Source organism: Furipterus horrens, unplaced genomic scaffold (genome assembly GCF_987537825.1).
Source record: "Furipterus horrens unplaced genomic scaffold, mFurHor1.1.pri manual_scaffold_3, whole genome shotgun sequence".
Lineage (NCBI taxonomy): Eukaryota > Metazoa > Chordata > Mammalia > Chiroptera > Furipteridae > Furipterus > Furipterus horrens.
This window is the reverse complement of record NW_028327173.1, coordinates 64,524,404-64,538,687: the sequence shown is the minus strand read 5'-3', so window position 1 is coordinate 64,538,687 and position 14,284 is coordinate 64,524,404. Positions and strand designations below refer to the sequence as shown.

Below are 14,284 nucleotides of genomic sequence, written 5' to 3'. Positions count from 1 at the left end.
TTGAACTTTTTAAAATCGAATGTTTAAATGGTAACTTTTGAGCATTTGCATAAAGAATTTGTTAGGTATTTTTGTAACTTTTCTATAAAATATGACATTTCAAAATAAAAAACTTGAAAAATTTAAATACCCCCCATATGAAGTATGATTAATGCAGTGTTGTGCTTGAATTACCTCTAGAACTATCAGCAGGTTATGTGGCAGCAGACTCAATAGGAACCTTAGACACATAGGTTCATTCTAATCCAGACATTCTCTATGGCAGGAGTTTTTGACCAGTGTCACTCTGAATCTCCTGAAGTCACTTAAAAAATTATGTGATTATGAATTTTTTTAAGGTTAGGTACTGTAATTTTCCTATAGTCAAAGTCGGATGGAACACTAATGAATTTCAGAGGACTGATGAATTTGCAGGAACATCATAATGGAAAGCTTTAATGAACAAAAAAAGTTAAGGGATGCTTATGTTAAGAATAATTGAGCCAAAGCAAGGCTGACATTCTTTATTAAAAAGAGGAGCTTGATACAAAATATGTCCAATAGGGGGCTCCCCTGCTTATTTTGGAACAGATCCCAAACAACTATAAGATAATGACTCTTTCAGAGGTAACTTTTTAAACTCCTCTCTGTAGGACATGTAACTTTATGTTCACTTTCCCTCAGTGCAAATTAAAACCTGTTGATAGAAAGATGAATCTCTATGAAGAAAACTGAAGGTCTACCATATGGCTTAAAAGATTTGAACAAATGAAGAAAAGTACTTGTTTATGGGCGATTCAGTATTTTAGAAATAACATTTATTCCTTAAGTGAATAATCTTTAAATCTGATGTGGTCCTAATCAAAATACTAATAGGATTTTTGTTGTTACTGACCTGGGTTTCTTTTATTTTTTTTATTTTTTGAGAAGAAGGAAAGGGTTCATGATAAAATAACTGAAGTTCATTTTGAAGAATAAACATGGGAGAAGACCAGGAAAAACTTGAGAAAGAAGAGTAATAAGTCTGGACTCAAAACTTATGAAATTCTAATAAAATTTTATGGTGTTTACATAGAAATCTACAGTAATCTTAGATTATAGAAAATAAATATGGATATTTGGTACTTTGTTACATGATCAAGATAGCATTTCAGATTAATATAGATATTTTCTTATTCCATAAATGAGGTCGATATAGTTAGCTTGTCATTTGGTGGGGAATAGCTGGATATTTTACTAGAACTTCCTGGTGGATCAAAAACTTAAAATGAAAAGAGGAAAATCCCATCCAAAGCCATAAAAGAAAAGAAACTAATTTACATAAAAATTTTATGGCAATAGAAGACTATAATAGAGTCAAAAGACTAACTGGACAAAAAAGTCTTTAATATATATGACAAAGAATGTTTATGCATTTATAAGAAAGAAGACTAGCAACTTAAGGAAAAGGGGCAAATGATAAGAATGAATGGCCATAAAAAGCATATATTAATAATATTTAATATAAAGAAGGTATGGATTAGCCAGGCCATTTTCCTCTTCCACTATTCTTGAGAGTATAAATTAATAGTCATTTATAAGGCAATTTAGTAATATATTTCAAAATGTTTTATATGCCTACTCAAGGAATTTAGCCCACAAATGCTATTAGTTTAGTTCAAAGAGATATATGTACAAATATATCTGCCACAGCATTTTTTTTTTTTACAGCATTGTTTTTAATAAGTTAAAAACTCAAAAACCTCAAGTACTCATCATTATGGGACTGAGTTAAATTAATGATGATACTTTCATGCAATGGAATTCTATGTAGTCATTAAATAAAGTTAGATATAGAAGTATTGTCATGGAATGGCACCCATGATTATTCAATGAAAAAAAATATGCTGTAGTTTAAACAGTTGTCTGAAAGATATGAAGCTCACTTTTTCTATTGAGATAAAATTTGCATGCCATGAAATACACAAATCATAAGTGTACATTTGTTAGGTTTTGACAAATGCATATGCCTATAGAACCTAGTCCCAATGAATACATAGAACGTTAACCATCATCCCAGAAAGGTTTTTCCTAATTAGCTCCTCTCCTCCCCAAAGATAAACTGTTCTAATTTTTTTCCTGAATATGTTGCCTGTTTTAAAATTTCATGTATATGGAATCATATAGCTCACTCTTTTGCATGATGATTTCACAGAATATGAAATATCTTGACACTTATTGTAGTACTTCATTTGTTTATTCCACTATCTCTCACTTCTTTTGCCACTGTTGAGAATACTGTTGTTTTATATAGTCTTTTTTTTTTTTTTATTGTTTTTAAGAACTTTATCTTTGAAGTTCTACAGTTTCACTATGATGTGTGTCTTCTTGTGTTTTCTTTTTTATCTTGAGATTTGTGTCCTCCTGAATATGACAGTTCTGGAAAATTCTTATTATCTTACTATCTTATTTCTTTGTCTTTGCTACATTCTGGGTAATTTACCCAGCTATCTTACCCAAGTCATTTTCTCGCCTCAGCTATGTCTAATTAATGTGCTCTTTAGACCATGTTGTTTTGTTTGTTTCAGTTATGTTTTTTATTTTTAGACGTTCTTTTTCTTTCCCAAATTTATCTGGTCTTTAAGATAGAATTGTATTCCTTTCTCATGTTTTAATCTCCCTTTCGTTCACTAATTTAAGATATTTATTATTTGTGTGAGTAATTCTAGCATATGAAATGCTTGGAAATCTGTTACTACTACCTGCTGATTCTATTAACTCTTGATTATGGTGGCTTGTTTCCTTGTTTTCTTTTTTCCTAAAATGGAATTGTGAACTCAAGTTCATGTAGAAGGCAGTACACATTTGCTTTTGCCAGATATTCTGTGGCACCAATCCAGAACCCTCTTTAATTTCTTAGTCTGAAGTTGCTCAGACTAACTATACTACTAGAATAATCTGAACCTCAGACCCATTTGAGGAAGCTGCAGTTAGCCATTCTCAATTGAAACCTTTCTCCCCGTCCCATTCGCCTTATTCTCTCCCTAGACCCAAGCTGAGATCTACAAGCTTCCTTGTTGTCTCCTTTTGCTAGGGGGCAGTATTTTTCTGGGTCACCCTTTCACTGGTTTTATGCAGTGATCTCAGTTTGAGGTCTCCAGGTTATGTGTGCCCAGGTTCTTGCCTCATGTCACCCAGTAGCTGTTGAAACACGAGCCTCTCGGTTATCAAGATTGGCAAAGGTCTCCAGAGTATGTGTATCTTGAGCATTCCACTGTGGTTTTCAGTTCCTGCTTCCTTTTGGCCCTAAGATTTTTCTTACTCTATGATGAGCTCAGTATGTTTGCTCTATTTCTCTCCAGGGTTTCTTACTATATACTGTTGGGAGGGTTTTCAGATGATTATCTTTACCATGATGCCATAATTGTTTAAAATAAGCACTGGCCCCAGTATGAAAGTAAAGTCATTAGAAGGGGAAAGAGGTAGATCAGGAAGGGATGATAATTACTATTGACCCTGCAATTCTACTTGGAATGTGTCTGATAGATACAACTATATATATTGAAAATGAAATATGTACAAAGGTAGTCAATACAACATTGTCTATAATAGTAAAATATAGTATGCATCTAAATAGTCATTAATAGTGGACTGCCTGAATAAATTATAGTATGCCTTTAAAGTGGAAAAAGAATAAAACAGTTCTTTTAGTTGTGTTTTAGTATTTTGCTTTAGGAAGCCATAGATATCAAATCTGGAGACTGTGTGGTTGTGCTTGAATAACATCTCTCATTTGGTTGTATAAGTTCCTCATTTTATTTCCCTAGCTATTTGGGTCTGAGGATTCAGCAGTGAGGTGGGGAATGTACTTTGACTTGTCAGTTGGGAAAAAAAAGGATTATACTGAGACCTTTCCCAGTAATAACTTTAGCTTAACTCCAGGCTTGACTGTTATGTGTGGTCTAACCACCCATTTCCCAGAAATGGACCCCCTAGGGATCTTGAGCTCTCTATGGGTCTCTCTCAGACTTAACGTATTGAGATAGTAGATATGTGCCCATTATTAGACAAAAGTGTGAATTAATATTTGAGCTACAGTCTTGTTTTAGAAGCTAACCACTAGATGTCTCTCTTGTAAAGAAATAACCTATTACAGATTCAAAAATTATTTTTTGTTCTTTGGATAAAATTACAACATTCCAGCTGTATTGCAATGATATACCCATCCATTAGGCAGCAGCACTTTTTTGTCCTGAAACAGTTATGTTTTTTGCATGGTGTCTTGTAAGTCATATAGGTTTGTACGTTTCTACAAACTGACTCCAGAAAAGAGAGCAGGGAAAATGAAATGATGGGTTTAGCAGTTATGGTCATGGGTCAGCGTGTAGATTTTGCAGTGATCTTCGGGCATTTACATAATAGGTGCTCAGTACAAACCTAACTGTTTGAAAATGTTTAGCTCTTCAGTTTCTCTGCCATAAAAGCAACAGCAGGGACTTAGAAAAACAGTGTCAAAGAATGAAAACCTAATGATCCCCCAGTCAAGTATTTCCCTCTGGGGCCATGTAGACTTCGGAAGTTCCTGTGACATAGGTTCCCAAGAGGGTGTACCTTTCCTCAACAGCAGTTAGCCAGCATTTATGAACATGGACAACCAAACTCTCTGGATCATCCTGACATCCCCAAACTGGTTCACTTAAGTCCTTCCCTAGTCACCTGATAAGTCCTTCCCTAGTCACCCAAGTCTGCTCCTTCGTAATACGCCTCCAGAATGTGTCCCTTTTGTTTCCTGCACTGCAGCATTTATCAGCTATCTTCTCCCATGCAAACCCATCTTGTCTCACCTGGACTATTGGGGAATTCCAAGTGTGCTCCCTACCTTCAGTGTCTCTTCTTCTCAGTTATTCTTACACACTGTTGCCAGGTACATCCTTCTAAAACATGTTTTTATGATGATGGTCACCTACTCAGAATCCTTTAATGCTTCTGTGCCCACAGGAGTCATTAGCACAGAGGTCCCTTCACTGACCACAGGCAGAATTGCCAATAGGTGAAATCTTATCTCCTAGCCTTGGGCTATCTGAAGCTGTCAGGTATTGTACCCCATTCCATGGCCTAAAACTAACTACCTTTTCTTACCCTCCCCACCCCCATTTGAAATGGCCACCTTTCAGCAAGTTGGAAGTAAAATGTTTCAAGTTTTTCTCATTAAGCAAAATAACCTAAATCATCCTCAGTGTATTTGCTTTTTAAAAGAGGAATGATAATATAATTACTTAATAGTTCTTGAATGTTTATTTTGTTTTAAACATGAAAAAAATTAATCTTTATGTGTAAGGGAGTTTTCTTGGCCAATTATTCACATTTTTACCTGTTGCCTTATTTGTTTTGTGTAGTATGTGATTTTCAATCTAGTGTGCCCATCAGAATTGAATGGACAATTTCAAAATGCAGACACTTTGGCTGACCAACAGATTTGCTCATTCATTGGGCATACAGCAGAGCTTAGGCATCCTTATTTTTAAAAAGCTCTAGATGAGGGTATGCATACGTGAGGGGGCAGCGGATATACGGGAAATCTCTGTACCTTCCTCTTGATTTTGCTGTGATCCTAAAAGTGCTCTCAAAAACTGTCTTTAATTTTAAAACAAAAAAAAGAAGCACCAGATTATTTTGCAGTTTATCTCTACCTGAAATCCACTGACCTGTGTGCCAGTAAGTCACTGTTCTTTTTCTCAAGTAGGTCAGTCAGTGGGAAGACAAGTCAGTAAACACATCATGTAGCTAGTGCTCTGACCGAGTACTCATGGAGTCAGAGCATGGGAGCGTAAAGGAGGGCTCACTGCTGCACCTGTGGGGAGTGTTATTCATTGAGAGCTGGGGGACTGGAAAGACCTCCCAGTGAAGATAGAATTCAAGCAGGTTTTTGAAGAATAGGAGTAGGTTTTAAATCTAAGTTTTTATACAGACAGGGAAGGATGGTCTTCTGGTAAGAACAACAGATGCAAAAGACAAGAGTAGCAAATTTAAGACAATGCAGTGTGTCTAGAAACTTGGGTGGGAATTGGTAAATAGTAGAAAATGGGGCTGTAGAGAGCCATACTGAAGCTGGGCCTTGTGGGACCTTATATGCCATGCCTGCGTGTGTGTTTAGCTGTAGTCATACTTTGATTACAAAATTTTCCTATTCCTTTGAGAGATTCATACTAAATTTGGATCCTCATATTCAGTCCTTGCCTGATTTCCTAATGTATTCAACTAAATGTACCCAGGCTGATCACTATTCTTAATGTTAGAATATCTTCCCCTTACATATTTCCTAGGCATGTGTAAAAGTACATAAGGTAGCTCATCTTCTCCATTATTTCTCCTTTGCCAGAATTCCTATAGTAGATATTTTCTCCACAGTTAATATGAAACAGATGCCAGCTTTTAGTGCTTGTATTCAGTTTTGGGTACGCATATATCTGCTCTCCTTTCTGCATTCTAGTGTTTCTTAGTAGGGGCTCAGTTGGCATTTTCAACAGGACAGTATTTTGTTGTTTAGGACTTTCCCATGCATTACAGGAATGTTAGCATTTCTGGTCCCTGCCTACTAAATGCCTAAAGTACTCCCCAGTCTCAGAACAATCAGAACTACCCAGTCTGCAGGTGGGTACCACTTCCAGCTGAGAACTGCTTTGCTTTATTAAGTGCTCAAGTATTTAATAATTATTTGAAGCAAATGTACTTTTTCATTTCTATCTTCCCTTACCACATCCATTTTCCTAATATATTATCTGCTAAAGCCAATACCACATACTTAACCTGTTTCCTTTTATTATTATATAGTGGTGAAACTAATTTTTAAAAAAGCAAAATAAAGTATATAACTGGAACTTTTCAGAGTATTTTCATAATGATGTGAGACATAAAATTTTGGTTTTCATTCTCCTCAATTCCAGTAATTTTAATCCATGCTAAGTAGCCACACAGATCCTTTGTATTCATTCTTCCAACAACACTTACTATGGTACCAGCCCTAATGAAATAGATGGATTATTTTTATGAGGAATAGTTTCTTTTATTTTTGAAACTTTAAATTTTGATCTTAAAATACATTTTAAAAGATAAAATGCCTGTGAGTGATTACATAGATTATTTTGTGCATTTGTTTTTTCCTTTAAGGGTTTCAAAATTTGGTAGATTTCCTTTCTGCTTTAAATTAAAATGTGATTTTACAACCAATAGTGGAACAAAACACTTTTATCCTAAAATTCCTTCAAGTATAATTTGCTGCTTCCAAATTTTATAACAGTTGACAATTTATAGATTAGTCTATCTTCCTTTTCTATTGCTTAGAAATGAAAGATGAAATCTAGAAAGAAGAACACTTTAACTTTAATACCTTATATTAGGATGCTTTCTGTTGCATGAAATAAAATACCCAATTCAGACTGGTTTGAGCTATGAAAAGGAGGGTGTATGATTTGCCTTCATAATTGAATGTCCAGAGGTAGGATAGCTCTCAGGATTAATAGATAACTGTGACTCGGGTATATCATCAGGGTTGCAGTTTATTGCTGATTCTCTATTGTATTGTCTATGGGATCAGCTGAATCCTTATGGTTATAAGATGCTTGTGGTAGCAGTTTTGGTTATTGCAAATATCCAAGAGTACTTCTCTCCCAGCACTACTGTACAAGAAACCTAACATTTATTATGATTGGACCACCTAGGCCATCTGCCCAGTTCCAAGCCATTGAACTACGGTGATGGATCAGGAAGAAGGATGGTGGGATAGGATGGCCAAGCAGACAATCAAAATATACACTATAACTTTTAAAACAGTTTTTAAAATATGGCGGCAAATATCTAATAAAATATGAAGAGATACTTTTGAATTAGCAGTACAGAAATAGACATGGTTTGCTATTGAATTTTCAGTTCTGGGATGTTTATAATAGTATATATTAGGTTCTACTGCCACTTTTCAGCTAATAATGACCATGGAAGACTGAATTTCTTCTCTCTACCTTAGTGTTCTCATCTGTAAAATGAGAAGATGGAATTTGTCTCATAGAGTTACAAGGGTTAAATGAATTAATACATGTATTTAAAATGTCTGACATATAAAAGGCATTTAATAAGCTTGTTATTGCTATTGCTACTTGCTAGTGCTGTTTGGTAAAAAGATCTAGTGTAGTTTTTAAAACTACAGTAACTTTTCTAATTTAATTATGGTATAGTATTCTGGAGATCAGACATGTGGAACGTCTAGCTTCAGCTGATTTACCTCATGGAGTCACCAGTATTTAAAAATCAGAAGTAGAAGTTTGAGGTATATGTAAACTGGCATAATATGTCAATGTGCTTTCTCAAAAATAGTGAGAAATAACTTCCTTTAATAACTGCAAACAATGGCTGAAAAGCTAATGTCCTGAATATACTATAGAAACACTTATTAGGAGAATTAAGTAGCAGGATGATGAGTCTCCCTTTAAGCCCTTATTTCACTCTTAAAAAATCTTTGTTTGTGGTGTATTTACCACAGAATAAAGTCCATACTGTTTAGCAGAATATTCAGGGTTCTTTACATTCTAGTATTAATCCACATATCCAGTTTCATCTTTAGCCTCTAAACACTAAGTTCAGTGTAAGTAGAGTTTGGTTATGAATTCATGGCGATAATTCTCAATTAAAGGTCCTGCAGTATTTCTCTTCTAAGCTTCATTAATTCAAGACAGTGAATTGAATGTAGAATTTTAACAATGGTAATTACAGTAACATTTTTTATTGCTCTGTTCAGCGCTCCTGACATATATTTACACATTTAATTTTACAATATAAATACAGTTGTTACCTCTATTTTACTGTGAGAAACCTGAGACACAGAGAAAGTATGTCTCTTGCTCAAGATCATGTCAACTAATAATAAATTGTTAAGAAAAGAATGGGATTCAAACACAGAATCCACTTAACCTCTGCCCTGTCCTTTCTCTGGGCATTAGCGTATATTGAGTATTGCCCAACGGACAGTGTCAATAAAGAGCAGGGAGTGTTCATGTGAAGGCTGTATACTCCTCTCGCAGTGATAGGGGAGGAAAAATGCAGTGCTCAGGGTTGGTGGTTGACTAATTTCCCTAAAAAGAAATCTGCTGTAGGCTCCTGCCTTCAGTCTCATCTCTGATGCCTGGTGAGCCCTCACAAGTGTTGAGTAAATGTTGGAACAAAAATATTTAAACTGATTGAAACTTTTCATTAGAAATATTACTTAAGATTTTGGTGTCAATATGTCATTCTTTGCTGTAGCTTTTTTTTTTTTTTTTTTTTGAGCTGTCAGAATGATTGAATAAGTAACACTAGTTCTGGTGGGGTAATAATTTCTCAGATAAAAAAAGAAAACATCTTAAAATTCTGAATAATGAAATATTTTTAAGTTTAAGAAGAATGTTAAAATTAGTCCTGTCGTTTTGTGACTCATTCTGTACTTCCCCATGAAAACATCTTGGACTTTGCTGATTATTAAAAAATAGCAAATCATTAAAGATTTATTTAACATTGACATAAAAAGTAAGAATTAACTTCTTTTATTAAGTCCCATAGTTAAAAGTTTGGGACATATCTTTATACTTGTAAATACATGTATGAGTATATATATTTTCAATACAAATACCATAATTTAAAATGCATTTTTTCTCTACCTTAGTGCATATAGTTTTGCCTCATCATTATGTAAATCTGTTGCGATTTATTTATTCAGTTTTCTGATGATGTACATTTAGAATTTATCTAATTTTTTTCTGTTATAAAAAGTGGTACAGTGGACATTTTGTCATATGTCATTATTTCTCCAATTATATTGGGGGGATAAATTCCTGGAAATAAAACTTGAGACAAAAATATTTTTTTCATTGTAAGTTTTTATTTATAGTTTTTATGAAATTGAACCACCAGAAACTTGTACCAGTTTATACTCCTGTCTGTAACAGAGGGTGTCCATTTTACCACACTTCCCTAGCATTTCTACTTTTAACACCTTTGTAAATCTGGTAGGTGAAAATATCTCATTTCTATTGCATTACTTTGGTAATAAGTGAGCTTGAATATCTTATAGTATCAAGTGCCATTTAAAAGGATCTGATGACTTTTGATTTGCATCTTCTTGGAATTTTGGTAGCACTCCAAGGAAAATTAAAAATTTGAAGTCATGAAGTCAGAAGAATAAATTGAATGTATGGGTATGGAGCTTCCCCACAAAGTTGTGTCGTCCTTCACATACCACTTTCTTGAAACTATGTGATAGAATGATCCATAGCAGTTTCTTGTAAGCAGGAGTTAGTTGTTAAATGAGTGTCCTGTATTAACTCAATAAAACCAAATACACATAAAATAATATCTGTTTTCCTCATTTAATATGTATATCATCTAAGTGTTTCTCAACCTTTTTCATTATTGTCTCCCAAAGGGTCTTTTTAGACATTTACCCTCAAAATATTATGCCTTCCATAATATTTTGTTACCACTGATATACTATATATCTGTTTATGTATAGTGACCTTTTGGAGGGTCACAAACTATAATATCTGATATTATTTTTACCCTCCCAAGAACCAGTTTTCACCCCCTTTGGGGTTGATATTTGAGGAGGAGGAGAAAAGCATTGCTATGCATGAATAGTTACAATATTCCCTCACTTGCCATGGGTATTACGTTCTAGAGCCTCTCCCCCCCCGCCACCGCCTTGCAATAGGTAAAAATCCGCAAAGTAGGAACCTTACATTTATTTTAGTATTTATATATATTTTAAGGTTTTATAAAACCTTCCCATACACTTATAAACCATTCCCAGTCCCTTATTAACCTTTCTCACTCCCTTATTAACCTTTTCCACACTTTTAAAACATTACTTATGTTCTTAAACATATTCTACACTCTTAAACCTATGTAACTTTAACAACATACATATACAGTACCGCAAAATTGCACGATATAGCAAAAAATCCGTGATAAATAATTAAATATAATATTTTAAAAAATCCCGCGATACAGTGAGATTGCAATAAATGAACTGCGATATAGAGAGGTACTACAATTTCATGGAACTCAGAGAAGAGGTCAATGTTTGTTACTTTGTGAGGGTGCCCAGAAGGGAACATTAGCTTTAATAATTACCACCTTGCTTCACCAGTCTATTATCAAACTCTAAATATAGAGCCTTGGGGTGCCTAAGTTACCTAGAATATTCTGGGTATAGTATTTTATTCTTGAGAATGTTGATAAATATGGCAAGGACAAAATAATATTATCATAGTGGTAACATTTTGCTGAATTTAGGGATGAGTAGTCCTAATGCATTAGGAGTAATATTAAATATTTAAACTTCTGTCTCAGCGGTTCTCAAATAGTGATGATTTTTGCCTCCCAGAGGACATTTACATAGGAGCATTTTTATTTGGCACAACTGGTAGAGTGGGTATTGACAGTGGCACCTCATGGGTAGAGACGTGGGATGCTGCTGAATATCTTGTGATGCACAGGACAATGTATCCCACCCACCTCCATATAAAGAATTTTCTGTTCCAAATGTCAGCACTGCTGAGGTTGTCAAACCCTGCTCTAACCTAATGAGTCTACTTTTTAGAATCTATCCTTAGAAAATAATCCAAAATACAGAAGCAATTTTACATATAACTAAAGATACTCACTGAAGCATTAACCTTAATTTTTTTCCTTTACAAAGTATGTTCTTTTAGAATACATAAAAATAAGCAAAATATATAATTACTTACAGTTCCCTTTGCAAGTTATGTTTTTGGGATTTTGGTTATGTGTATTTTTTTAAGTGATATTTGTATCACTTATAGTAAATAATTATGAAATATGGGAGGAAAACCCTAATTCTTTTAGACCTAGGAAGAGATTTGATTTGCCACCTCAGAACTACATCAATTTCAGGAACACCAAAGAACTGGAAACTATAGAGATAATAACTTGCTCATTTTAGGGACATTTTACACAATGCTCTTTAACCTCTCTTTGTCCACTTCTTTACTTAAATCTTTAACTCTGAATTACTGTTCTCGGCCCTTACCCCCACTGGGTTCTGAATTAGTGTTCTCAAATGTCTTTTATACTATTATAGACTAAAAAAGTACAGGCAGTTTTTCCATGAAGTTAACTTTTAGTTCTGTGTACCAGTAGAGGTAAATGATAGCTCCATCACTGGAGATATGCTTTTTGTTTTTTTCTCTACTGTGATTTGATATGTAAGAAAAAATGGTAAAAAACTGGAAGCCTTTATAATGTCTATCAGTAGAGAACGGATAAAGAGATTTGACAGTCTTCATGCGATGGAATCCTGTACAACAGTTAAAATTATTGAACTAATCTATATGTATCATAAATCTATGTGTATCATAAATAAACCTCTAAAGCATAATGTAAAAGAAAACAAGGTATAGAATGTTTAGACTATAACATTGAAATAAATGTTAGTATGCAAAATACTATACTGTTTATAAATAGATACAGATATATACATAATATAAAACCATGTGAGTATGGCAAGAATATACGCCCAACCTCAAGATAGTAGTTACTTCTGATGATAGGAAGGGATTTGGATCAAGGAACGAACAGTGCAAAGGATCATTAACCATATCAACAACCTTTTATTTCTTAGAATAAGAAAAAAAATCTGAAACGTGGCAATATGCAAATTGTTACATTTGAGTATGTGTACATTGAGTATTTTTTATATTATTCTGTTTTCCTTTGTTTTGAAATATTGCAAGGTTACATGTTTTAAAAGTAAATGTATTTTTCAAATGTGTTCATGTTTGAACTAAGGCCAAATAGAGGAAGATGTTTTTATAATAGTCATAATTTAGCCATGAATATATAATAAAATAGTAGTGAATGGCTTCTTATAACCTCAAGTAGTTAACTACAGCAAATAAAATTATTTCCAAGGGCTTTTTTCTCTTGTTTTTAGAATGTTGAGTACTTTCTGAAGGTATTTAGTGTCTACTGAATGTTAAGAAAGGTGAATGGTTATTGAAATTCCTCAAGCAATGATTGGGGTGATTGAGTATGATGTACAATTCTGTAAGATCACAAGTTCCTAATTCTGCCCCCTGTAACTTAACATGGAAAAACAAATATGTTTAGAAAGAAACCGTTATGCATTAAGATAAAAAAAATCAGTTTATTTCTTACAAAGAGAGAAGTGTGATATCTCTCAGCCTCTTGATAGTGATATTTATTGTACTATGCTAGTTTCACAGGTAACAAACATTGCCAGCTATTTTCTTTAGGAGGAATTATTTATTTGAAACCAGTAATTGTTGTGTTTGCAGTCAGAATTTTTGAAAGTTCTTTTCCTCTGAGATTTTAGACATCTGGCCTTTACATCAGTAAAGGTGCTATACAACTTTATTCTATCAAAATATTAAACATATTGTTTCTTGTATCATAAGTGGCACTAATGACACATATGCATAATCAAACATATTTTTTTCTCTAATGCCAAAATCTGTCTTGTTATTAAAGAAAATGTTCCATAAGCAGATCTTTGATAACTTGCCTTAATAGACGGATTTTTACTTGATTTTTGTTTTCTGACAAAAGTTTGACTAAATCATATATTCAGTGGGAGATACTTTACCAAGTTGTATTAAATGAAAATTATTTTAGATTTGGGGGTCATGTTGCTAAGGCATCTATTTGTAGGAGGTGCTGACCATTGCTTGGATATGCTGCCAGCCATTAACTTGCAAGTAGGTTGTTAGAAATTTCTAAATAAGGAAGAAATGTGTAAAACCATCATATAGTGAAGATATTTAAATTTCTATGATGTACTCAATGTTTTGAGCATTAAGTATTTTTTAAAAAAAGAATGGTGTCTAGTGTCACCATATTTAGATATGTTAAATAGAACATCCGGTTATTTTTCTAAAATCAGACATTTAGTGAATTATTGTTGTCGATCCTGTATATATCAAAGTTTAGACTTGAAAGCAAAGAGACTGTAGCTTAGAGTGCGTTCTGCTTAGCAACCAACTTGTTGTCTACTGTTTTGCTACTGAATGCACATACTGATGGCTCGTAAGTGTATCTAAAGCCAGCTGGTCTCAACTGGGCAATACTTCATTCACCTAATTTCCAGACTAGTCAGGCAAAGACATCGGTTTATTGTTTTTAGTCATGAGGAAATTTATTTGTAAACTTCAAGTAGTAGCAAACTGATCTCAGATGCCTCTGAACTATGAGAAATTGCCTTCTAATTCAGGAGTGTGAAGTCCTTGGAATTCAAAACTGCTCCACTTAATTTTTTTTTCTCCTT

At 33.8% G+C, this 14,284-nt stretch overlaps 1 protein-coding gene across 2 annotated transcripts in view; it reads left to right on the top strand.

Annotated features, from left to right (window-relative positions):
- Positions 1-14,284, top strand: part of ZNHIT6 (zinc finger HIT-type containing 6) — a 62,081-nt gene that overhangs the window by 18,710 nt on the left and 29,087 nt on the right. The gene's annotated exons all lie outside the window — the stretch shown is intronic.